This window comes from Mastigoproctus giganteus, chromosome 3, assembly GCF_048544385.1.
Source record: "Mastigoproctus giganteus isolate SK-2022 chromosome 3, ASM4854438v1, whole genome shotgun sequence".
In the NCBI taxonomy this organism is placed as follows: domain Eukaryota; kingdom Metazoa; phylum Arthropoda; class Arachnida; order Uropygi; family Thelyphonidae; genus Mastigoproctus; species Mastigoproctus giganteus.
In genome coordinates this window covers 199,611,257-199,637,208 of record NC_143577.1, presented here as the reverse complement: position 1 = coordinate 199,637,208, position 25,952 = coordinate 199,611,257, and the positions used below count along the sequence as shown (strand labels likewise).

Here is a 25,952-nt window from a genome sequence, read left to right as displayed (position 1 = left end):
AAGCCGCATCTTGAGTTCTGTATAAAGGTCTGGAGGCCTCATTTTAAGAAGGGCGGGTGCAGAGAAGGGCAATCAGATTGGTGAAGGTAAAAAAAAAAGGGTACTCTTACCTAGAAAGGCTTCAGTTCTGCAAATTGCAGCATCTTGAGACTAGGCACCTGCAGGGAAATCTGATTGAGGTGTTTAAAGCCTTGGCTGGATTGAAACGTTAATGCTAATCTTCCACTTGCTGAGACTACACATGAGGGGGTATAAATTCAAGTTGAGGAAGGATAGATGTGCAGAAGTTTGCCTCCAGCCAGTGGGTGTTTAATTGTTGGAACAAGCTTCCATCTGTTGTTATGGAAGTGGATGGATTGAATAAATTTAAGGAGAACTAGACAAATTCTTGGTATGGATGGATGAACTGTTTTCTTTTGATGATGCTATATAAGCTTGCTTTCTTGCATCATTTGCCATTACTACTACTATCCCGCATAATTTCCTTCACGTTTTAGCAATGCATGACTGAAAAATAACATTCTGAAGAACAGTGAAGTTATTGTTCTGAATTCAGTGTGTGTGGTTTATATAATACATGGGCAAAAATTCTTCCAAATATTCCATACCACATCATCAGCTTGGGATGACTTTGCACTTCATTTCCCGTAGATCAAACAGTCCGATTTGTTGATGCGTGTGGTAATGTTGATCCTCGGGGTTTGGTATAATGTTACCAACAAGCTGCCAAAAGGAGATGTAGTAAACACTACAAACACTGTAGTTGGTCAGACTACTTATACCTGGGAGGAAACAGTCAGCAACATTATATACACTGTTTCCACATGGCAACCAATCACTAAATGCAGTACAGACCAATACCTGTATTGAAAGCAGTTACTATCAAAATACTGAAACTGAACCATCTTTCACTCCTAAGGAATTAACTGCAGCTTTAAACAGAACTAAAAATAACAAATGCCCCGGAAACGACAACCTTATTGAAATAGAAATATTAAAAGAATTTTCCCAGATTAACTAATACAATTAGGTAACAACTGCTTGCAGTAGGGGATAATTTCCCCATTGTCATCGTTACCTGTCTTGGGCAGGGTGGTGGAAAGGATATTGCTACTCTGCCTGGACACTTACTATATGAGTGCAGGCTTACAACCTGAAAAAAAAAAAAAAAAAAAAAGTTTGGTTTGATACCAGGAAGCTCAACATAAGATGCAATGAATTATGAGTATTTCCAGTATTACACAGGAAACCTACTTGCTTGGCATATGCATTGATTTTGCATTTGATTTATTATGGTGTCCCAGCATACCTCGCAAATTCAACATGCTGGAATAGCTCAGAACTCATACAGGTGTATAAAAAAACTACCTCAGTGATAGGCAAGTTTCAGCTAAGACAAGATACCAAGGTACCACCAGAAAGTAACACAAGGATGCCCTCTAGATTCAGTGCTGGGTCCCTGCTTCTGAAACCTGGTGTGGTGTTGGAAGAATTTCTGGGGATGGATATTTGCCCAGTTCACAAGGTCTCCTTTGATGATCTTGTTCTTCTGGTTAAGGGAAACACTAGAGCTATTTTAGAGCAGCATGCAAACTCTGCATTAAATATCCTACAGGAATGGGCAAACACCCATAAACTACAAATATCTAATACCAAAACCAAATCAATACTGCTTAAAGGTAAACTACATAGATGCCAACAAATCAAAATTACAGGGAAAACAATATCCGAATTAAATATCAGTCTCAATATCAGAATTAAATATCAGTCTCAATATCAGAATTAAAATTCCTAGGAATAATGTTTGACTAGAAACTAACTTTTCAACCCCATCTTATGTACACTGCCAGAAAAAGTGTGGAGCTATACTGGTGTGATTGCAAAGATTAGCTTTGCTGTTTGGGGATTTAAATGGAAGACTAACTTATTTATAAGGCAATCTTCCTAGTAATCACCTATGGTGGAGGCACCTGGTTTACAAGAGCAACTCTGACCAGGAACAGAGCTAAATTAGACACAATCCGGAGGGTCATACTATTGACCATCACATGGGCATGTTATACTGCAGGCTCATCTGCTCTTCAGGTATTAGTTGTTACACTCCCTCTGGATTTAGAAGTAATAAAAGGCCTTAATTATAGACTTAAAACAAATACTGGCAAACTCACTGAGTTTGTCAGTATTTGTTAAACCTTGGAGTGTGACTTAAAGAGATAGAGAGAGAGAAAATTCTGAATTCTCTCTACCAATTACGGCTAACCAGATGTGATGAGACTACCAAAGGGGAAGTCATGAGGAGGTTTCTTTCTCAGGTAACCCTAATTTCCCCATCCCCACAGATGTATAACTTTCTTACATCCTATCAAAACATCTTTCACCTATTCACTGCCATTATATAATATTCTCACTTGCAGTTTTCATAAACACAGGCACTCCAACTTAACGTAAGTTTCTACAGGCCGGTGCAAACTGAAAAAAAAAAAAAATAATAATAATAAAATAATAATAATAATAATAATAAATATATGGAAACGTATACTACACCCCTTGGGAACAAATGAAAGAATTGTGAAAATATTGTAATGTGAACCCAATAGCACTTTTTATTTTGGTGATTCGTTCCAAGACCTCGGAATTTGAAATTTTCAGTATATAACTAAGCTATTTATCTCTCTGAAAGGTCATTTTTATAATGGAAACTGCACTACACTTTCTTCATTATCATATATTCTGTTATAAGAATCAATTTTGAATGCCATTGTGACATTTTTCTGAAGGTCACGACCATAAAACAAAAACAATCTGCACTTTTCTGTTAATGCAATCTATTATAAATGGGTAGTAAACTCGATCTTATTGCACTTGTGATAATACCGAGAGCAGGAATCGTGTGGGTTTTACATTATTATGGTGAAATGTGTTCCCCTTCACTGAAATCTTCAATCATATAAAATACAAATAAATTTGCAGAATCTTCTCTTCATTCCTATTTACTTATTACAATGACGAAGGGAAAGCCATCAATGGAAATTACAAGTGGTGGCAGTGCTAGGAAACAAAACAAAATTGATCTAGAAATGAAGATGAAAATGATTAAGGAATACAAAGCAAGGCAAAATTTGTCATCTATTGTACAGGAATCAGGTCTCGCTGCTTTAACAGCGAATACTATTTTTAGAGTACAATGCGTATATAAAAGAACATGTTAAAGGATCAACAGTAATCACAAAACAGCATTCAGGTGCTATATCAGAGACGGAAAAGATGCTATATCAGAGATTAACAAAGGATGGAAAATCAGATTCAGAAGTGAATGTCCCTGAGTTGTTTGTACTGGCACTTGTCAATCTTTTTATTGTATATTTCAAAGCACACTTTTGAAAATTTTCCTGTGCATGAGATAAAAAAAATTTAATAAATAATTCTATTTACACATTCGCCGAACATTTCTTTTTTGCTTCAATCAAATCCAATGTACATAGTTGCGAGTGCTGAATAAACATTTAGGGAAATTCTGACTTACGTAAAATTCGACTTAAGTCGAGTTCTGCAGAATGCAACCCTTACGTAAGTTGGGGGGGTGGCTGTAGTGTTATGCCAATTTTAAAAGGATCAAGCCATCTGCTGTTACACGTGTAATTCTCATACCCTAATTGTTCTGAAAATTTTTCTGCCTATACCTTTAAAATGGACCATTTATTGGGAAAACAGCGTTTTTCTGCACCTTAAACTGTACGAGCAGTGCTTGATTGATATCATCCAAGTTGCATTTCCTCATTTTCTTGTTTGCCTTGGGGTGTTCTCTAGTACAGATAAAATTGCCTCTGTTTTCCCATAAAGATAAAACTGTAGATAATTATAAATTAAACTTTTTGCACACTTCAACATTTTTTACCACTTTCTAACTCTAGAATGGGCACAAGTTCCTTGCAAATAGACAATCATTTCCTTGCAAATAGACAATCATTTCCTTTTATTTAGACATGTTACTCGCTGAAGGACAAGATCTCGGCTATTTTTTTTTTTTTTTTTTATCACCAACAGTACAAATTTTTGGTAAACCTGAATACGGCATTTTATACGATGCCACTAAACACTGTGGCAAGTTTGATTCCACAAAGTGCTCACCAGCTCCAGCAGTTTTTGCTGTTCTCGATGCTGTTGAAAAGGTTATCACATGCTATTGTTTACAAAAATTTAACTGAATTGTAGCTGACAAATACTGTAGCTGGTTCTCCTTTCAGGAATAAATGTTTACTTTTGCAAGTTTCCTGATGCAATTAATGTTTAATTAACATATTTTGCACTGCATCTTTAAACGAGAGAGAGAGAGACAAGAAACAAAGTGATCTATCGTAATTACAGTTGTGCCCCCGTATCCGCTGATTCAGTTACCCACGGTTAACCATGGGAAAAAAATGAAAAAACTTAACACGTACTACTCGCGTGTCCAATACGATGCTTCCCTTTATTTTTTTACGATATCGCATATGGTTTGGTCACCAACATTATAATGCTTTAGAGATTTAACAGATGCACCATTTTCAAACTTTTGAATAATTTCAAGTTTTTGTTTAATTTGAAAGCACAGCGCTTGCGTTTGCCCATCATTTTCGCAATTTCTAAACAAAAAAAATAAATAAATAAATTAAAAAAAAAATAATAATAAAAAATGGTTACTATATATATATATAAAAAAATTCCAACATCCACAACATAAACAACGAAACAAAATTTGTCCTTTTGTGGTGCGACGGAACGCAACGATTGATGCGACGCACTAAATCAAACTAAACATTTTGTCTCTTTTTTTTTGTTTTGAGCAGTAGGTGTGAAGACAACAGAGACTGCAAGATAATAGGTACACTAATCTCCCAATGACAACTTATAACGCCGGTTCTTGTCGCTTATTTACGACTTGCAAAATATCTGTTTATACCTATTCTAGTTATTACTTGAATTTTATGATTTCTGGTTGGGTTTTTTTTCTTTTCTTTTTTTAATTTGGAGTCTTGAAGTGTCCCGGTAAATCAAGAGTCTGCTGTACTTTATTATTACTGTATTTAAAGTTGGTAATGTCTTACTGTGTGTTTAATTTATCAATTAAACTTCATTATACATATGTATGTACAAGAAAATCACTTTATATATGGGGTCAGCAGGTGTTCGCTTATATCTACAGTTTCAGTCATCCATGGTAGGTCTTGAAACGTAACCCTTACCGTACTCTAGGATAAGCCCTGTTGTTTATAAAATTTAATGGTCTAAACTGAGGGAATACATACAGAAGAAAGAATACAGTAGCTCAGTGGTCTTATACGCTTAATCAGTTTACCAAGTTTGCTGCTCATTATATCCATAAATAAATGCTCGTAAACTTAACTTGGAGATAGCATAGCTATGAGTGATTATGTCCATGCTTGTTGTAACCAATTTTAATTGTGTATTTTTTGCTCACAGAAGTGCATGTTCAAGGACCAATAAGTAAGTTGTGCAGGATGAAAAACCCTCTGCCTGTGATCAGCTAAATCCAGTGTCAAGAAGAGACATCAGAAATTCCACCGCTTCTAGTGAAAAACTGAACCCAGATCTCTTCAAAAGAATGGCAAAGCAATGTATCATGGCAACCAAGCTGCTATGGAGAATGGGTGGGAATAGTAGACTGAACCTGAATGACTGATGCCTATATGAGACATGTTACATATATTTCTACTTTCCAGGACTGTGTAAAAGTCCTAGTTATCTAGTCTATTCATTTCTCTATCCCCACTTCTGTTTTCCTATATACTTTGTTTCCCCCTCCAGTCCAAAAACTCCACAATTCTCCTTAATATTTAAATCATTATTATTACTCAACTCCTATTAAACTTCTTGGGAGTTTAGGATTTTTTCTGTAATCTATTAAAGCTTTTAATTTAAGACAACTGCAATCAAAAAAGAAGTTAAATGCCAAATTCTACAAATAGGTATCAACAAGATCTGGCCCACCCAGCTTGTTTGCTTAGTATAAATATACAAGGTCTGCAAAAAGAATCACTGGTAGAAGAAACCTTGCAGTTTTTTAAACAAAGAGAAAAAGTCAGTTTTATTTATTTTCATCTTAAACTTTCACTTGAGTATGTCTTGTTGCCCTCAAATATTAAGATGATATTCAAACTCAAGAAAGATCATATATTTGCAGTGCTATATTTACTTCTGCATCATGAATGATTCAATTTTTTTAATTTAAAGAATCTGAACAAGTAGGAAAATTGTTTTCAGCTTTCTAACAGCTGAAAGTTTTTACTGGGGTAACCATTTTGACACATTTCTGAATCTTAAGGAGAGACAGAAAAGAAAGCCTATGTGTGTGTGCACACACACTGAAAATATGGATGAATTTTTTTAATTTTAAAAATATTTAATTGCTACATTCCAAAAATGTTGACTCCCATGAACAGACTGTCTATTCTATCTCATTTGCTTTGAGTCATCTTTTCTTTCATAGGCAGCAGTTTCTATATATTATCGTCACAATTCCCTTGGTAATAGTTAATTAGTAAAAACAATTAAAAGGAATCCACTATTAAGATAGTGAGTCACTTTAAAATTTTTTTTTTTTTTTTTTAAACAGTGAACAGTTTACAGCATTTGAAGCATAATGAATTTATTTAAAATAAAATGCCTACACATGTAATATAAAACTCCTGTATGTAATATATTTACAAAATCAATCACTGGTGCTCTCATCTGTTTGTAGTTAAGTGCACAGTAATATTAAAATAATTGTTGAAAGTTCACTAAAAATTGACAGCAAAACAATTCAACTAAAACTTTTTGGCTTGTTTCAAACAAAGTTCAGCTCAACAGAAGATGGTCTTAAATTTGGCATCATGACAGAAATCCTTGGCTTTTTAAAGAAAATGTTCCAAAAACTGCCACGTTTGTCAGCCTACTTTCTAAATACTGTTGGCTTGTGATTTCATTGCATGTGTGTGCGTCCTCAACCTAATAACATTCCTGTTTACAATTTAATCAAAACCAAATTTATCATATAAATAACACCCCCCCACATCAGGATAGGGAAGATAACAATTTTATATAGTATTTTGAAGCAAAATAGTCACCATTTGATTTAAGCATTACCCGCTGATAACCCATTTTTTGAAAAAAATGAAATAAAAATATTTTGAAATTTTATATTTGGGTCCTTTAGAAATATTTGTTGGTCCATCCCAAATTTCAATAAAACCAACAAAAAGCTCAGAACTAACTCAGAACAAAAAAAAAAAAAAAAAAAAACCTAATTATTATTTCATTCTCCACCCCCCCCCCCCCAATACATATTAAATAGGCTAGCCATAAATTATATATTGTAGCTGAAGCACTGGACAGGTTTTCATGAAATTTTAGTATTGGTAGTGGCAAATAAAAAAAAATAAAAAAAATATTTTCCCCCCACTATACCTGTACACCTCTAATAAATTGTTTAATTCTTCCTTAAAATTATTCAAACTACCCACATCCACAACACCAGATCAAAGTTTGTTCCAACGATCAATATTACTCTGGCTGAAAGCAAATATTCACACATCTATCCTACAACCATCATTTCTCAATTTACTTATGGTAAGAGTACCCCTTTGGGTCCTTGATTAATCCAGCTGCTCTTCTCTTCACCTGTTCTAACAGATCCACATCTTTTCTAAATGAGGATTCCAAACCCGCATGCAGTACAAGATGTGGCCTAACCACTGCTTTTCACAACAAGACACACCTTGTCCCTGTTGGTAAAATTTCTGTATACCATTGACAGAATGGCAGGAGCTATACCAGCAGCCTGTCTACACTACTCAGAAAAGTTCACATTCAACTGTACAATTACCCTCAGGACTTATTCAATCTACACTACCTTGACTGCAATACCATCCAACTGGTTATTCTGGGATCACTGCTTCTATATGTAATAAATAGGAGCCTATATGCTATTACATTTTAGTTGACAAACTAGATAATGTTTGTTGCTATACACTGATTAGATGGATGAATGGGAAATATGGCAAGACCACAGAAAGAAAATATCCTTGGTTCATGCATAAAAGTTATTCTTTGAGAAACTCATTTTGTTATCAGTTTAAATAAATACATATAGATAACATAAATTATTACTATTTAATCATTTTGCTAATCATGGAAACAATGTGTTCTTAAATTCCAGGAAGAAATAAAGAACATTATAAAAAGGCATATAGTATTGGCATACTACATCTGAGGTGTAGTTTCTATTTGTTTCATTTATAACATCACAGTGAATGTATCGCATCTCATGTGCTATGATTACAAAGTCTGACAAAACATTGAGCAAATAGTTTGAGGTATGTGCAGGAAAGTGAAAATACTTATGTATTATTATTTAATCAACCAGTAATTAATTGGTAACAAGATCCTTAAAGAAAAAATTCACTAAATTTTAAGAAATCAACCATGCCTGAAATGTAATGCACTGCATATATTGCCCAACTTGCTTTTGTTAGGAAAGATCACCACAATGGGATGCAACCTAAAATCACTTTGATTACTGCCATCTGTAGCAATTGAAAATGGCCCAATTTTCAGAGTCACCACTGGCTCTTTACCTATCTGTGCAAATGCACAGCATGATTAGCACAATTCAGAGGAAGATTATTCAACAATAAAAAATATGAATATATTTCAGCACATACATCACTATGAAATGCAACATTTATTTTTGCATTCCTTTCTATGCATTGCATGCTGCCTTTATGCTTACATATCTACATACAGCATACAAAACTAAGGTGTTAACTTTTCCAGATTTTACAACACATGGAATATCTTGCATATGTCTTCTGAAGGACATTGTTAATTAGCTTCACACCATATAAATATAATCAATCACCATATAAACAATCACATATATTACAGAAAACAATGCTGTTATCCTACATTTGAATTTTCAATTGGCAGAAATTCACAGAATTTTAATTTTTTTTTTTTTTTTGAAGAAATGGAGTGACAGTGAGATGGAGTTGGGGTAAAATTATGTGAAAAAACTGATTCTCCGTCATATATCTGGAGAGTTGGCACCTATAACAATTATAATCTGCTATCATTATTTATGGAAAAAATGTCCTCATATCACTTGAAGTAATCAGAGATGTTCCATATTTTCTTTCATGTGGTCCAGATTCCATATACTTACTAATACTAATACAATTACTAATAGAAAACATCCGGTCTTTTTTTCCCTAAGGCATACAAAAATTTTAAAAAAAATTTTTCCTAGGGTACAAAAATTTAAACTTTTTTTTTTTTTTTTTTTTTATCATTGACTCCAGTTGATCATAAGCATTAGAAATTGTTACACTAACACCTTGAAGTAACAAATAAGAATCAATGCAAAAAAGATATCTTCCAAGAATTCAGTCAAAGGATCCTAGAGATGAAAGGGAACTGTGTGTGTTGGGAGGGTGGGGAAAGACTTGGAATTCACATCCAAATAAATGCTGAAAACTTTGCCATGTGACAGCCATCAAACTTCTACAGTGTATTTCTTTATATAATGACTGAAATAATTTTGAACTCATAGGTGCTGCCTTAATCAAATTGACTATTTTGACAACATCATCAAGCACCCCCTTTTAATTTTGAAACATTCACTTTGATGCAAAAGCTTGTCTGTGAATATTACAGCAAATTCATAAGGCTTTCACAGACATTTAATAAAAATAATAAATCTGCATATTTTTCTGTCACTGATTTTGTGCCATTAGTACAAATACTGATAGCACTGAGTTTTTTTTTTTTTTTTTAAATAAGAGTTAATTAGGTTAAAAATATCCTCACCTGTTGTATGTTCTGGTAAAGGATGACAGAACAGTAGGTTTTCCTCCACTGCAACATCAAGTATTGCACAAACACAAGTAAAATAGCTGGATTACTATCATCCGCCTATCATCCGCAGACTCGAATTGCAAAGCATAGGATGGACTTTTTCTCACTCTATTGAAAATGGTGGATTTAACATTGTCAGAAATATGCATTCACTGTGATACTGTATTATGAGCGTATTTAAATATGAATGAGAATATTAAGAAATAAGGATGCAAAGCAGCTATGGTCACATCAGTGGGTGGAGGGGTAACCATTATTATAGTAGCGTGGAGAAAATCATCCACTTGAAGTTAAAATTTAGTAAAGTCCGTACACATTGAGTACCTCAGCTTTTTTTTGCTAAACAAAAGTATTTCGACCTAACTTCTGCAACAGTGGGTAAATTCTACTCAACTGTGACTTGTAATGAAACCCAGGGTGCACCACTTCACCCCCAAATGCAAGCAAGCCAGCATGAAACAGCACAAATTTGCACACAAATAAAAAAATTCAATACTACCCTCTCTGGACAATTTAATAGTTAATGTTTATTGGAATGCAAAGACATCATCTTCATTAATTTTTCTTATAGAGCAGGACTACTATTTCAAGTGTAATGGCCAACAGTCCAAAGACATGTCTTTCCACAAGTTGTGTGCTAAGTCTCATGTAGCTGTACTAACAATGAATACGCAATGAGATCTGATATGAGAGGTACTTCCTTCTCTGCCCCACCACAGTACATCTTCTCATTATCATTAAGAGGGCTCTTACTGTAAAAATTTCAAAATAACAAGAAAGTAAAAACCATGCAATTCTGATTCTAACAACCACAAAGCTTCTTTGAAAAGTGGAAGTTGGAAGTGTTCAGATAAAGAGAATGTCTTGAGATGCAAAGTGTGTGTTAAGCAACAAAGGCACCAGTACATTGTGCCTATAATTGCAAGTATTCTTCAGCCAGTTTGACTGTTTGCTAGCCGGGGGGGGGGGGAACTCTAAGGGGCAAAAATCCAAAAAAATTCTTCACATCCATGGAATAGCCTTTTTCATCCAACGTGGGAGGATGGTGATTATAACTAACATGCTACTGATAAGGAAATCTTGATGTAATAAAGTTTCTATTATTGACACAATGTAAATAAAATTTTACATAACAATCCATGCTTATTAAAAAATATATATTAAGTTAGATTTTTTTTTTTTTTTCATCTTTTTGTGAAATGTGCAAAAAACAAAAGCTTTTTCTACACTGAGCAAAAACTTTTTGCCAAGGATGAAGGCTTCAGTGTTTGTAATTTCATAACTTATTCAACAAGATGCTCCAAGTGCATTTAAACCATCTTGATTGACAACTCAAAAAACTTAATTCCATTTCCACTTTAGGGTAAAAAAAATAAATTTATTTTTCTTTTTTCATTTAATGAGTACACGGATTATAATCTAATATTGCAAGAATTTCTGCCACTTCGCATGTGAATGGAAATGTTTTGTTTCTTGTTTTCATGACAGGTGCATTTCAAACCTGGATGAGAGCCAAGAGATACACAGCCTTGTTTTCACATAAAAATGTGAAAAGTTCCTATTCCCTTTCTTAAATATTTTAATAAATTGAAAGGAAACTAAAATAATGGTAAGAACCAAGCAATTAAAAGATATCATTACCAAATTTTCTTGTGTAACTCTTATAATCTCCTTGCAAGCTGCTGGGGGGGGGGGTCCACAAAACCAGTAAGGAAGTGCTGAACTGAATGTCTGGTGTGTGTGTGTGTGTGTGCGCACACACAATACATATCTCCATACTTAACTCATTCCTCAAAAACACAGGTACCACGACGTGGGGGATAAAACCAATAAATCCCACCTACTTTCATAGTCATGTTGACTGTCATTTGATTCAGAATCTCAGCTTACCCCAAACACTTCTCCAACAGAATTGTTGGAGAATTGTTTCTCCAACAGAGGCCTGGCTTTGTAGCTCAATACATCTTTATGCTCATGCACAAGATATTTTCCAAAAAATTTCAATGGTGTAAAGAGCACACAGTTGTCAAAACTATCAATGTAGGGCAAAGCTATCAGTGTTCTAGGCCATATAGCCAATGGTTGCAGAACAGATGATGAGAAAGTCTCATGCTATAACATCTCCTAACGTCACTGTTAGTATGGGCACTCTCTGAACCAAAACTTAGCTTACTTATTTTATTTACCAATATGGACTTTAAAACCCATCATTAGATTGCTCTACTCTTATTTAACAAGAGTATCAACTGTGTACTCTGTACACACTTTCAGGCAGTAATAACAGCATCAAGAGATTTGATTTTGTTCACTTGTAAACAAAATCTTTTGACACTGCTACTATCTAGAGCAGGGGTGGGCAAACTCTGGCCTGCAGTTGTTTTCAAAATATATATAATAAATGATCCCCATTTATTATATATATTTTTGAATATGGAATTTGACAAATATAGAAAATACTCTGTGCATTACTACGACAAATACCAATCCAGATATCATTGATAAAAATAAACAGTATCAAATTGCTCATTAAATATTATAAAAAATAAAATATTGCAATTTTTGTTACTGGAATTGTATTTGTATTTTGTTACTATAATTGTATTTTTGTAATTTTATCTTGAATTTGTATTTCCTTTTTCTTATTAATAAAATTAATTATATGTACGTGTATGTATAAATATTACAATAAATAACATAACTGTTTGTGACAATTTTTTCATCATACACAATTTTAATAATCCTAAAAATTGTGGAAAGCTAAAAAAAATTTGACCTTCATGTACCTCAGACATCTTTTTCTATGGGTACTTTCCTTCAATAAATTAGGTGTCAATAGTGCTCAACACCTAAGTTACTGAACTGAATGGGAAATATCCTTTTGTTTTATAGATGGAGAAAATAATATCAGAAAAGAGTCCTTGGGCATCAGGATTAAACATGATAATGAAATATTGCCTCTACTGACTTCAAACAGTTTACTAAAATAAATTATGATAATTAGAAACTATAAATAAATACAGGTAGTTCTCGACTTTATGAGTTAATTCGTTCCTAGCGCGTGCTCAAAGCGGAAATTTATTTCCCATAGACATAATGTTAAAAATAGGGGTTACGTTATCAACAATGAAATTAGTTAGCTAATTAGTTTATGTTTAAACAATGATTAATTTATCTAAAAAAATGAAAACGTAGCCTGTAAAATCAAGCAAATTATAATAATAGAGAAATTATTTATGACTTACAAAATGTTAAAGAATGTTAATTCTTCACCATCATCATCGACTAAATGCACACTCGTTGATCACTCATTATTGGCTCAGCACTTGGTTTGTTGCACAAGGAGTCGTCTTTTTCAGAAATGCTTCAAGAGGCATTTATTTCCAAGCTAATCTTCTCTTTTCTTTATAAATTTCAATAGCATGCATAAGCATTTTTTAACGGAATGCACAAATTGCAACTCACACGATTTGCGAAGTAACAAATTTACGAAGCTTAAAAAAAAAAAAAGGAATGAAGAGAAGATTCTGAAAATTTATTTATTTTTTATACGATTGAAAATTTCAGTAAAGGGCAAACACATTTCACCATAATAACGTAAAAACCCACACATGTCCAGCTATCGGTATTTTCACAAATGCAATAACATCAAGTTTACTACCCGTTTATAATTGCTTGCAGTAACAGAAAAGCCCAATAAAGCGGAAAGTGCAAATTGTTATGATCGTGACTTCCAGAAATGTAAATGTGCTTTAGAAAAATATCACAAAGCTGTTCAAAATTGGTTCTTATAACAGAACATATGATAACGATGAAAGTGTAGTGCATTTAATGATTTGAATTGGTAATCAATACAATTTACACTATAAAAACGACCTTTCAGGGAGTTATATAGTGAAAATTTGAACTTCCGAGGTTGTGGAATGAATTACCAAAAAACGTGTTATTGGGTTCAACATTACAATATTCTCGCGATACGATGGTAACAGATTAATATCGAATTGTATCGGGGTACACTGTATTCTATAGCTACGCGTGTGGTTTGAAATGCAGTATTTATGAATGTTTAATATTCATTTTTTGCAATTAATATTTTCGATTTTGTTGATACTTAATACTTGAAAAAAAACTCGTAAACTCGGGAATTAATTAACTCGGGAATTAATTAACAAAAGCGAGAACTGCCTGTATATACAAGAATTTAAAATCACTAACTGTATACAATAAATTAAAACAAAACAGAATTATATACAATTAAAACATAAAATAAGACAACCAAATAAAAATGCTAAAACATACATTCATGTATATAAAATAAGATGAGCAACTTTTGAAGCAATGGGCCTCTTCTTCAACTTGATAAGATCAACCAAATATATATTGTAAAGGAAAATCCCACGCATGCATGAACGATCAATACCTGTGCACTGAGTGTAGCAGGAGAAAAGGAAAGGAAAAAGGAGGAGTAAGAGAAATAGAGGATGTTAATCACCACACTCTGTATTGCTGTTGTAACGCCTAGCAGGTCTATTGTTAACTTGCCACCTCCCATCGTGGTGTAAAACAGTGGCCTCCATAATAAGATGAGCGCAAGTCCCAAAATCATTTACAAGTGACCCTAATACCATAATTTTTTTTTTTTTTTTTTGTTAGAGATGAGACATTAATCTAACTGCCCTCTTTTGAATGGAATCTAGAAGCTTGAGAAAGGTTTTGGGGGCACCGCCCCAGATATGGGAACAATATTCCATGGTAGGCCGAATTTGCAATTTCTACTGAGTCAACAACAGTTTGGAAGAAAAGTAATGCCAAGATAAAAGAGAAAAAGCAAGTTTTTTATATGCAGAGGAAGCAATATTTGTAATATACTTTATTCCAAGAGAGATTAGAAGTCAGGGTAATAACCAAGATCTTGCCTAGAACTCAGAGCGTCATCGAAGATAAACATAGGAGTAGAAGAATCCTTTTTGACTTTTTTGAGAGATATAAGACAGGACTGAGTTTTAGAAGGATTGAAATTAAGTTATCTTTGCCCCACTAGATAATTACCTGGAGATTAGCATTTAAGGGAATGCTAGTGGATATTCGAGAAGTTGAAGCTGTTTGAGCAGGGAAAGGTTTCCCAAACTGGAAGGTGGAATGCAATGTGCTATCGTGAGCAAAACGATGGATAGGATTTCCAGTCAAAGGAAGAAGGTCATTAATTAACAAGAGGAAAAGAGTAGGTTAGGGAACACCAACTTGAACACCACTGAATCTTGGGGAACACCAGCATTAGTGGAGAAGTTAGAAAACAGAGCCATCTACCATTAATCAGTGAGCAGTCAGAGATAAAACTGGATACCCAATTACAAAAAACAGCAGGTAAATCATAGGGTGGAAGCTTATTTAGAAGACCTTTATGCTAAACATGAACAAAAGCCTTTGAGTTGTCTAGAGCAACTGCTTGTGTCTCACCCAACTTTTCCATTGAATTTGTCCCTAAATGGGTAACATAAGCCAGAATATCACCAGTGAATCAACACTGACGGAACCCATACTGGCGATTGTTGAGTTGATCAGACGGAATGTTTCTAGATAGTTTAAAACAGTGGTTTTCAACCTTTTTTTTTAATAACGGCACCCCTAAGTCATTTATTTTATTTTGTGGCACCCCTACTCAAATTTCTGCCTGTTAGATTAGATTGTGTGTGTGTGTGTGTGTGTGTGTGTGTGTGTGTGTGTGTGTGTGTGTGTGTGTGTGTGTGTGTGTGTGTGTGTGTAATATTAAAAAAAAATATGTTATATGATAGTTATTACAATAATATAATTATAAAAATTACATTCTATAATACAAATTATATATATATATATATATACACACACACAGTATATAATAATTTTATTCTTTATATAGAGGTACTAAGTAAACATCAATTATAGATCACCACTAAATTAACTAATACTGTACACCTTTTTATAATGAAATAAACATATAAATTTAAACAAATAATAAGTTTAAGTAACTTAAACCCAAATTAAGTGGCACCCCCGAATGCAGCACCCTGGTTTGAGAGTTGGTGGTTAATTGATTTCTCCATTACTTTAGAAAATTAGAGGTAATTGCAATGGGACAATAATTGGATGGGAGGGATTTGTCACCCTTTTTAAGGAACTGTCTGGATATGAAAAAATTTCCAAGCAGAAGGAAAAACACCTTTGGAATAAGGAAGCGAAAAAAGTGGCAAAGAACAAAAGCTCAGGTTTTGAGAACAAGTGGAGAAATACCATCAGGACCTGGAGCTTTCTTAGTATCAGATTCATCAAAATCCTTCTGACATCCTTTTGAAGAAAGACCACAAGAGGCATAAAATGGGATGTACCGGGAATGGTTTGAGGCGATTTACCAAGATCATCAATACACAAGTTGGAAGAAAAATAGGATGCTGCAGGTCAGCTTTATTTTTGGCTGATGTGGCAACAGAACCATCTGGTTTTGACAGAAGTGGGACCAGAGATGGGCAAAAATTGCAGCCAATAGTTTTGGCAAGAGACAAAATGGTTGGTTACCACTGGACAAGAAGCAAGTTTTCTGCTCTTAGCCTGTTCGAAATCTAGTTGGGACTGATTAATAACTGCTTTACAAAGTTTAAATGATGCATAATAATTTTTATTATTACAATACATCACTTATAAAAATGGAGCTATGGAAATATTTTATAATAAAAATTCAGAAATATTATATGATTTCAGAGAATATGGGCTTAGTGGTTCAATTTAAAAATATGTTGAAAGGGGTTTGCTAAAAAAAATCAGTCGAAAAGGGTTCGCGATAAAAAAAATATTATGCTGAATGGGGTTCGCTAAAAATTTTGTTACACTGAAAGGGGTCGCGAGTCAAAAAAGGTTGGGAACCGCTGATCTAGATGATCCCATAAAAGCTTTATCGGATTTAAGTCAGGTGACAGTGATGGCCATACCACAATTTGTAATATCTCTCCTGTTGTTTAAAATTCCTTCAATTCTGACAATGTCACCCACACCAGAAAAACAGAAGCAACCCCAGATCATGATGGCACCACCATCACCATGCTTGACTGTAGGCACTAAACAATGTGGCACCATTGTTTCTTCAGTTGATCATCTCACAAACTCTACACTTGGATCCAAATATTTCAAATTTGGATTCATCCATCCACAGTATGTTTTTCCACTCATCAGTTGTGCAATGTTGATGGCTCTCGGCCAAAGCTGAAGCCAAATGTTTCTTTTGATTTTGCAGTTTTAACAAATGTTTTCGGACCACTACACAAGCACAAAGTCCTGCTTGTTTAAGACGAAGTTTTACAGTGGACATAGACACGGGAATTTCTATGTTTCTATTGAACACAGCTGAATTTCAGGTGCAGTAAGTCTCCAATTGCATTTAGAAATCAGTGTTAAAGCCTTATCTTGTACTTTCATTGTTAGGTGTGGTCATTCTGATTTTGATTTGTCCTTTAAATGCCGGTTACCTTGAATCTTCAAATGGTAGTTTGTATTCCTTTAAACGAAATACCTAGCTTTTTGCCAATACTTCTCATGAAATAACTTTCTTTACACAGAGTTATAATAATACTTCTTTTTTCAATGGCCAGTTCCTTATTTCTTGACATGTTCATCATGAAATACACAAAACTTACACCAAACACTTTCTGAATGACGGGTGTTTGATTTTATAAGTTACAGCTCTTACTCCTTAATTTACATTATTGCAAAACATTATAATCATCTACAATCTTCTATAATATTGAAACAATACTCCCACTTTCTAGAATATTCTAAAATTATCTACAATGTTCTACCACATTCAAGAATCTTTTACACTTTTCTGGAATTTTCTCAAGTATTCTGGAAATTTCTTAAATATTATTTCAGATTTTTTGATTTTCTTCATAATAGAAAACATTTTAATAAAAATTGGTAAACAAGTTGGACCTATTTTGGTCCAAAAACTTTGAAAATGAAGAAAAACGAAATGCAATTCCAAAAACTTTTAGGCAGGAGTTTAGTTAGAGAATGCATTTTTACACTATACAGAGAAGTTTTAGATATCCAGTGTTAATTTTATTTTACAAAAGAGGATAAAAGCTGTTTTTAATAAAGCATGTATGAACCATTTCAATGGAAGATAAGCCGACCGGGCTAGCCGAGTGGGTAAAGTACTTGCCCGGCAACCCAAAGGTCGCGGGTTCGATTCCCGCCTCGGGCTTGGATCAAAGTACTGCAAAAACCTTGGGAGGTGCAATATGGCCACAGAAGCCGATGCGCCAACAACTACCAAATTAAAAAAAAAAAAAAAAAAAAAAAATGGAAGATAAAGCAGTGTCAAAGTTAAGATTGAATTATAATGGATACATATAGCGTCCATTGTCTCATTTGAGTTATCTCAGTTTTTAAGGTGGCCCAATGAGAGGCAATCTGCTTCTGGAAAAAAACATTTGTGATAAAAGTAATATAATGTTTGAGTATATTCTTTTTTTCAGTCTTACTTATTAACATGTCATATCTGAGAATTAAGAGAAAAATGTGTATTGTAATATGTATCTAAACTTAGTATCTTTTGGTCACTGTTTAGCTTTCTATACATCCTTAGCTGTATATGCTTGTTATTGAAACCTGTTTGTTGTTGATTATATGTAAATGCATGTGTTTAAAGTGCACAGTACATTAGTGAACTTTAAGCATGTTTAAAGTGCACCATAGAGAAAATCAGAAACCGATTTTCTCTATAAACTTAACTCTTGTTCAGCAGCATGATTTTCTTAAAATTTTGTCCCAGTCAGTTCTTTAGTGCAAAAGTAAATTTCTGTTTATACTCTGGGACAACCACAAAGTCAGAGGAATTCAAAAGACAGAGAGATACAAGAACATTATCATATTTAGTATCCATGTGGACTTGAAACAAAGTCACTCAAAGCTAATGTATTTCTTGCACTTGACCACTCAGCGATGGCACCGTTACTAAAAATGTGAAGTTTGAGTAACCCAATTCGGCCAGTGAGCAACACTAAAACAACTTCTATTTAGTTTGAAAATTAAAAATAATAACCGGCTGTACTGAAACAAATGACATCTATGCTGTTCACTGCAGATATACTGCTTAATCTCCTATACTGTTTGTTGTTTGTTATTTGGTTTTTAGGAGCATTAGCAACTAAGGCCATATTGCTCCGGGATATGCGGTGGTCATTCCCTGACCTTTCCGCATCCTCCGTATTTGGTGGTGACGAGCTCGAACCCCGGTCTAATCAAGAAGCGTGTGCTATGCACTGCTGCTCCTTCCCACCTGGCTACGGAGGCGCCTTCTCCCATACTATTGCTCTTTATTTGTTTATCAGTTTCTTTCAGTTGGAGACACCAGTGTGTTACACATATATGTAAGCATGCTGCAAAAGTTATGGCAAGTGATTCTTTTGGAACAATTTAGAGCCAACACCTCTTCATTACTCCAAAACACTAAAGCATATATTACAACTCTTGTTAAACTATGCACTTTTAAAAAGTTTGTGCTTCCCAATTTTCGATAGCCAAAAACTGGATAGCTTTTCTGGTTTACAATTTCCAAAAGTTGGCAGGTATGAGGCATATATATATATATATATATATACTAATAAAGAAGCTCCACTATCTACAGGGATAACCCACTCCTTTCCATAAGCATTCTTGGATTGCAAATCACTGAACTTTCGTATCACTTTAATTCTTTTAGCTACAGATGACTGTTATTATTGTTGTTATCTGGTTTTTTAGGAGCATTAGCAACTAAGGCCATATTGCTCCGGGGATATGTGGTGGTCATTCCCTGACCTTTCCACATCCTCCGTATTTGGTGGTCACGGGCTCGATACAGATGACTGGAAGGTTCAAGTGGTTTGAAGCAGAATGCAACCACAAATGCCTGATAACCCTTCTGCAATGAAACCTCTTTAAAAGCACTTAAACTATATACTGGAGAGTCAGAGCTGCAGGCATCCTTTGATTTACTTCAACTGGTTCCATGAAAGCTGGATGTAAGCAAAAAAGACATATATAGTCTTTATAAATAGGTAGCCTAATTATAAATAGGTTCCTAAACATACAAATTCAGACCATATTTTTACATTAACTTATTTCAAACAGTTACTGGCACCATAAACACAGGATTAAGATCACTCAAAGAATGTTAAAAATATTCACCAAAACAATCAAAATGTAAGTTTACTTTTACTCAAACATTTTGGCTCAAGTGAATAGGCTCCAAAAATTATTCAAATGAGCTCCACCTCCCCAGCCTTCTTGAGGATTCATCTGTTGAGACTGTGTTTTCTGTTTCTTTTATGAGCTCCATGGGGTTACAGTTTTCTTAAAGGTGAAAAATTTTTCCAATGATAGTTGAATTCTACTCCTTCGTTTGTATGTTTTTCCAGTACAGAACTTCCTGCAACATCTTACAGAATTCTCCACCACTTTGTTCAGAAACTGAAGCATATGTTTGAATAATTTCTTATTTCTCTGAATGCTTGAAAAGATCCACAATCCTTTGATTTGAGAGTTTAACAAGAAGTTTCTACTTCACTTCCATCTTCTGATCTCAATTTATCCAAATGAATGAACTCACCATTCATCAATGGTTCATCATGTGAGACAATCAATTCTGTATAACCCAACTCTTTGCCTAGTTACACATTTGAGTTTGGGTCTGCTCTGCAGTTTCTTCAAATCCTCTGCAGTTACAACATATCAAAGATGGTTTCATCTCAAACATCATTCACACAGGTGGAAGAAACTTCAATCCAGGTTTCAGTGACATTTACGGTTTTAAGAATGTCCAATTCCTGCCAAAACTATTTTTGTGTCAGAGTCCTTCACACTTAGTTTCATTAACTATTCTAGAAAATGTCTGCAACAGTGCTAGAAATCTGTGATCCTGAACCTTAGGTTGTAATGGCATATTTATATTCGGTGGTATGAAAACAACCTTAACTTTGCTTTTTTGATCTTGTGAGGGCCTGGAGCATTATCTAAGCATAGCAATGCTTTGTCCTAAAAGTTATTTTTGGAACAATCTTCATAACAGCCTGAGCAAAAATAGTCCACAAATCATTCCCGAAAAACTGAGTGTAACCCAGGCCTTCTTATCTGCTTTCCAAAGAACAAGCAACCTTGACCTCAGGTAGCCCTTTAATGCCCTTGGTTCTGGGAGTAGTAAACCAGAAATGGTTCATATTAAAAATGTCCTGTAATATTCACTCTTGAGTAAAAGAGTTAAGCAATCTTTTGACTCTGACAGAGACTTTCCTCCTCTGAGCAATGAATAATCTAAAAAACAATTTTTTTACAAAATAAATCTGTTCTGTTATTAGAAGTTTGTTTTGTACTGTATATCTTGTTTACTTTTGCAAATGACCCCTGTAGGATGAGTTATCATAAGCTGTTTTATTAAATGTATGAGTGAGAGAAGGGAACTATGGGTTGCACGAAAGTCAAGTCACTGAAATTTTAATTGCCTTTGTGATAAACTGAAAAAATACTTTTCAATATAACACTATGGAATGGATTAAGTACAGTAGGCCCTTAATTTAATGGACAAATTGGGGGAAGGGGTGTCCGTTTTTGCCGAAAGTCCGTCAAATCGAACGTATTTTAAATATATATATATATTAATAATGAACTTACAATGTACAGGCTGTATTAAAATATTATTATAATGTACAGGTATGTTCGTGTCGGACGGCACCTGGGATTTCTCCCATCTCCGCCATTATAATGTACATTGAGTAATTTATACACGCCACTAAACATCTGTTAAAAATATAAAAATAAATTTATGACAGGAACCAAACTTTATTTTAATTAAACACGTCATCAAAAACTATAGAACATAACTAATGGAGTGTTTCCACCACTTTTTTTCTTTAAAGCTCACACAAAGTTGTTTTCAATGTGAACATTAGTTTTTTCATTTAAATCCATTTTAGAGGGGGGAAAATACTTTAAAATTCTTAAACCCCACTGAATAAAAAATATACAAAAAAAAAAAATTAAAAAAAGATACATAATATTCAATATTAATATTAGCTTAATTGAAAGAATTACAATTTTCAGAGTCAGAAACAACTGGCATATGGAGGGAGAAGTGTTAATTCCTTGCTGGTAGAGGGTTTTGGTGAAACAGGTCCAGTTGATGAAGTGGTCTTGAAGAAATCATCAAGCTTCAGTTGTCTTACACCTTGGTGCTGCTTCCTTATTACTGTAGACTGAAATTCTCTAAAATGTTTATAATAAGGAAGCACATCAGGGTTTGATGATGATTCATCCATATGTTTATCATCCATATATATGTTTATTCATCCATATGTCTTATAACAGACAATTTAAGATGAGGTGCAACTGATTCTTCATCTTTTTCATCATCACTGTCTTCTTGTTCTCCATGAAGATTTTTCGCAATCCCTACCTCAGAAAAAAATTTGATAGCCTGAATCACCATCATTTGAGCCACTTTTCCACATCATTCTTAGTTGCATTTTTTGTTGCTGGCCCTCAGAGGAGTGTCCCGAAAATTAGACGCCTCAATTCCCTTTCAGGTTCTATGTCGTACAACTTCTTCCAAGCATTGGCCAAAGTAGTAAGTAATCTTCATATCTTTCTACACAGCTGCTAAGTTGAAGATAGCAGATCTGATGTTGTATGCAAGTAAATTTTGCAGTGTCCTGGTGCCTCTTGTATCTTCTTCTGCATCTTCTGTTTCTTCCAAAACAACCATCACCTCTTTCTTCCAAAAAAGTCTCCTTGTACAACCTCTTACATTCAACGATTACACCCTGATCCATCGGCTGTATTAGTGAAGTAGCGTTAGGAGGCAGAAAAACATTTAATTCTCCCATCCCTGCTAACTAACCTCTCAGCATTAGGGTCAGCAAGTACATTATCTAGCAGTAAAACAGCCTTTATTTCATGAGAAGGAATTTTCAGCACATCTGTCTGACAGCGTCGCACATCAGGAATAAAATGGTTAAAGAACCAGTCACAGAAAATATCCATTGTAAGCCAGGCATTTTTTGAGTGAGAATATATCACTGGTAACTGGTTCATTAAATCCTTTAAAGCAAGAGGTTTTTTTGCCTTTCCAACTACCATAGGCTTATAAAAAAAGGTTCTAAATTTTTCCTTTAGGACAGAAATTTTTTGTCTGTTAAATCGAGGGCCTACTGTATTTAAAAGTGGGAATTATTTCTGCACTATTAATTTGAAAATAATTCTTTCCTATGTTTTCATTTGGAAAATTGATAGACAAAACAATAAAAAATCAGTTCAGTACCCCCATCAAATGCATTAGATGTGCATATTGGTAAATGAACACAAAAAGTGACCTTTTAGGGTACTGTAAACAGAGAGATGCCTGTATTTCACTGTTTAGAGAGCGACTGAATATTTATGAGAGTATAACAAGTATAACATATGCGTGTAACAATTTTGGGCCTGAACTAACATTTGGGAAATTAAGTTCACTAGTTATTTCGACGGATTTCCTTTCATGTAGTCTCTTTTAGACTGTATACACAGATCACAAAGTTTCTGTAACTTTTGGAAGCATTCTGATGGATTCCTTTTTGATAATAGTTCCTATGTCATGTTATGAATAATTTACTTAGCCACTGAAACTCTGTGACCCTTTCAAGGAGGTTTTTGGGGTGGGGGGAGGGAGGGAGGGAGGGAGGGAGGGAGGGGAGAGAGAGAGAGAGAGAGAGAGAGAGAGAGAGAGAGAGAGAGAGAGAGAGAGAGAGCATGAACCTAATTCCGAAGAATATGGCAGAACAGTGATGGAATGTTTTGCAAGAAATTCTAAAATGGAAACCATCAAGCATGCGGGGGCAGTGTTATGATGCAAGCAGCAATTCCATGAAGCCCACTTTTCTGGCAATTTTTCTCCGAACATCAGCAGAAAATCACCACAGAACTGTTTTGTAGTATCATCAGCATGATCTTCATATTTGATAGAAACTATCCTGCTTTTCAGGCCTTGAAGGCTGTACTTTTGTTTCTAAGTTATAGCAACACAATTTTTCACCAATAATGAAGAAAGAAGAGAAAAAAAAAAAAAAAAGTGTGGGTCAACAGCATGTTGATTAAGATCCTTACATGCAAATGTCAAGAATTTCAAAACTGCACAAATATGGCTGAAATGAACTTCGTTCCCAAACCTAGGATTAAAATTGATTGCCACATCCCATAAGCACCATTTTCACTATCAATTTAGAGTACAGGTAGTTCTCGACTTTACGAGTTAATTCATTCCTAGCAGGTGCTCATAAAGCAGGGATTTATTTCCCATGGACATAATGTTAAAAACAGGGGTTACGTTATCAACAAATAAGTTAGCTAATTAGTTTGTTTAAACAATGATTAATTTATCTAAAAAAATGAAAACGTAGCCTGTAAAATCAAGCAAATTATAAGAATGTTTATTCTTCACCATCATCATCGACTAAATGCACACTCGTTGATCACTCATTATTGGCTCAGCACTTGTTGGTTTGTTGCACTTGCACAAAGAGTCGTCTTTTTCAGAAATGCTTCAAGAGGCATTTATTTCCAAGCTAATCTTCTCTTTTCTTTATAAATTTCAATAGCATGCATAAGCATTTTTTAACGGAATGCACAAATTGCAACTCACACGATTTGCACAGAGTAATAAGTTAATAAAGCTTAAAAAAAAAAAAAAAAAAAAGGAATGAAGAGAAGATTCTGAAAATTTATTTATGTTTTTTTATACGATTGAAGATTTCAGTAAAGGGCAAACACGTTTCACCATAATAATGTAAAAACCCACACAATTCCACACAATAACATCAAGTTTACTACCCGTTTATAATTGCTTGCAATAACAGAAAAGTCCAATAAACCGGAAAGTTCAAATTGTTTTTGTTTTATGGTCGTGACTTCCAGAAATGTGTGTTAGAATATCACAAAGACATTCAAAATTGGTTCTCATAACAGAACATATGATAATGATGAAAGTGTAATGCATTTTAATTGGTAACTAATACAATTTACACTATAAAAACGACTTTTAGGGAGTTATATAGTAAAAATTTGAACTTCCGAGGTCGTGGAATGAATTACCAAAAAACAATGCGTTATTGGGTTCACATTATAAATAAATAAATTTTCTATTTATACTCCAGGACGACCAAACGGTCAGGAGTTTACAAGATACACAGAATACAAGAAACAGCACCGTATTCAGCAGTCACGGGCTTGAACCCAGGTCACTCAAGGCACGCGCACTTATGCACCCGCGCGCCTGACCACTAGGCTACGGCGGCCTTATTTTATATTTTCACGATACGATGGTAATGAATTAATACCGTAAAGCATGGTACGCTGTATTGTATGTATAGCTATGCGCACGGTTTGAAATGCGGTATTTATGAATGTTTAACATTTTTCTTCTTCTTCTTTTTTTTTTTTTTTGCAATTAATGGTCATATTTTCAATTTTGTTGATACTGGGGGGGGGGGGCTCGTAAACCCAGAAACTTGTACAGCGAGAACCGCCTGTATAGTAAAATGTTGATCACATCACAAACATAAGTAATATTGTTTTTGAAGTTGTAAATCTAAGTGTTAGTCATCTTCAATGGACAAGTGACCCTTTTTTAACTCTGAAATACTGAAGCCTTAAAACAGCACATAGCATATTCTCTGAAAATGTTAATATTTTCACAGGTTTGTTTCGCATTTCAACATACAGTTTTTCCCTATACTTTTCAATCACACCTCATATATATGTGTGTGCATGTGTACAAAGCAAAATAAAATCACATGCCCTCACAATCCCTCCACACCATGAGGTAAGTAGGCCACTACTATCTAAGAGACAGTCATCTCAAACATTTTTCACAAAATTGTGGGAAATAGTATCTATGTTCAAACAGAACATACAAATTCTCTTCAGCGAAAGAGAGCATCCCTTACTCCAGCCGAGATCTTAAGTCCAAATAATTTGGACAACTGAAGATGTGGAAGCCAGTCTCCAGCACTCTGCACTGAGAGAGT

At 34.3% G+C, this 25,952-nt stretch overlaps 1 protein-coding gene across 4 annotated transcripts in view; it reads right to left on the bottom strand.

Moving 5' to 3' along the window:
* The window catches only part of LOC150088568 (eukaryotic translation initiation factor 5-like), a 164,422-nt gene that overhangs the window by 96,386 nt on the left and 42,084 nt on the right, over positions 1-25,952 (bottom strand). For 3 of the 4 annotated variants that reach the window (XM_090369566.1, XM_090369569.1, XM_090369567.1), the window contains exon 4: positions 9,847-10,002. The exons of the other annotated variant lie outside the window; for it this stretch is intronic. The gene's annotated coding sequence lies outside the window, so the exon portion shown is untranslated. The remainder of the gene's footprint in view (positions 1-9,846; positions 10,003-25,952) is intronic. 4 annotated transcript variants of the gene reach the window in all.